A 2495-nucleotide genomic window follows, 5' to 3' on the forward strand; every position below is an offset into this window, starting at 1 on the left:
ATGTGTCTTGGTGTGGGTCTTTTGGGATTCATCTTGCTTGGGACTCTCTGTACTTGTGTGACTTTTTTCTTCCCCATATCTGGGAAGTTTTCTGTAATTATTTCTTCAAATAGAGTCTCTACTCTTTGCTGCTCTTCTTGTCCTTCCAGCACCCCTATTATATGTATGTTACTTCATTTCATGTTGTCCCAAAGCTCCCTTAGGCTTTTCTCCTGCTTTTTAATTTTTTTTCCAGTTGGTGTTCAGATTGGGCTTGTTTCTCTACCTTATTTTCTAACTCACTAATTTGTTCATCCACTTCTTCTAGTCTACTGTTGAAACCTCCCATAACGTTTTTGATTGTAGCTATATCATTTTTTATTTTTTCCTAACTTTTGCATAGGTTGTTGATTTTCTTGTCCATCCAGTTTATGAACTATGTGCCCATTACTCTGAATTCTTTTTCTGTTATATTGCATGCTTCCATTTCACTTGTTTTCTTTCTTGGCAATCCCCTTTTTCTTTCCTCTAGGGTTTGTTTCATTGTCTCCCCATTCTAACTATCACTAGAAGGCCCAAACGCCGTGTTGTGTGGGCATCAGCCATGTGCAGTGGGAACATTGCACCTCCTGAGTGTCACTGAAGACCTCCAACACCAAGACATGTGGCTGCTGTGGGTTGATGGGTGCCATGTGCACCGAGAATCAGAGTCACCGGTGCTCAGTACTGCCTCGGCCTCATGCATGCACCTAGAATCAGGGACCCCACATGTGCCACACTGAAAAAAAAAAAGTCCCCATGGGCATGCACCAAAAATCAGAGCCCCCTAGCACACGCCAGGAGTCAGAGTCCCCGTGTGCACATGCTGAGAATTGAGTATCAGAGTCTCTGTCTCTTGGAGTGGCCTCCCACCAAGAATCAGGGTCCCTGTGTGCACTGCACCTAGAATTGTAGTCACTGGTGTTCAGTGTGAGTGCACTGAGAATCAGGGATCACGTGTGCACGTGATGAAAAATAGAGTCCCAGCGTGTGCACTGGAGCTCAGTGTTGCCTTTTGGGGTGGTGGGCTCAGGAGGCTTGGGTGCTGGAAATGTGCAACTGTAGTTAGCATCTGTGGATTCGGAAGACTCAGTTTCTGCTGCCGGGACCTTGTGCCCTTGGTTGGATTCGCACGTGCCCAGCAGTGGCTCACAGAGGCACCCAGGGGCCGTTTACCAGGGTGAAGGACTCAAAGGTTTTTTGGCACTGAACCTGCGTGACCCACAGTGTCTGTGGGCAGGCAGCTGGGAAGGAGATAGTCCCAATTTTTATTGCCGGGGCCGTGTGACCTTGTTTGGATAAGACCACACCCAATGGGGGCTCATAGTGGCACCCAAGAGCTGCCTTTTGGGTGGTGGGCTTAGGAGGCCTGTGCTCTGGTAAGGTGCTACTGTGGTGTCCAGAGGTTGGTAAACAGGGAGGGGGAAATCACACTTACTGCTGAAATTGGAAGATGACGGCATAGGTAAACACCTGAACTTGCTGCCGCACACAACCACATTAAAACTACAACTAAAAGATAAAACAAATATCATCCAGAACCACGGGAAGGCTGGATGAGTGGAAATTTTACAACTAGAAGGAAAGAGAAAAGTACATTGAGTCTGGTAGGAGGTGCAGAGGTGTGGAAGTGTGGAGGTACAGAGGCGTGCGTGAAAGGAGCTGGCAGCTGGGTACGCTGTGGTCTTTTTCAATCAGGAGGGAGATACAAGCTCCTGACTGCTCTGAACGCCAGTTCTGGGTGAGAATCTGGGGACCCAGACTCATACAGAGAGAAACTGGACTGTCTGGCATCGGGCCAGAATGTGAGGGCGGCTTTCTCACAGAGATGCTTGCATCAGTCATTGTTCCTCCACAGGGCAATGGGACACAGAGACCTGGGACCTCTCTGAGGCACAGCAGACTGGCAGCCATTGCTGTTTGCTCTGCCCTGAGGATTCCCTGAGACCCCGCCCCACCCAATTTACAACCCCACCCAAGCTATATGCAGAGGCTTTTGCATACGAATGGCCTGGCCTTTCTCCACCTAAAAACCTGTCAAACTGCAGCTGGGTCAGAGAACCCCAGAGGTTCCAAAAGAAGGCCTAAGGCTCCTCAGCAGCCTGCATTGCTTCACAGCTGCACCTCATCTGGGCAACTCCAAACCCCAAACAAAGAGGAGGAATCTGAAGATCTCTCTGTAGCTCCTCTTGGGTGGCCTCAGGCAGTGGCTGACTTTGCACCTCCTTGGAGATCTAAGAGCCAGTGTACCCAGTAGTCAAAGTTGAGACCATCCAGATTACAACTCTTCACATCCATAAGAGACACACTCAGGGGGCAGACTCAATGAGTGTCAAAGCCCCACTGAAGCAAGTCCTGCCCCATAAGGGTGTCTCCAGCACAGCAGTTCTCCCATTGTAGACACAACTGGTCCTCACAGCCAATTGGCCTGGAGGTCAATTCCCCCCAGTGATACCAACAGCAATCAAGGCTTAACT

The sequence above is a fragment of the Myotis brandtii genome, unplaced genomic scaffold (genome assembly GCF_000412655.1).
Source record: "Myotis brandtii unplaced genomic scaffold, ASM41265v1 scaffold199, whole genome shotgun sequence".
Classification (NCBI taxonomy): domain Eukaryota; kingdom Metazoa; phylum Chordata; class Mammalia; order Chiroptera; family Vespertilionidae; genus Myotis; species Myotis brandtii.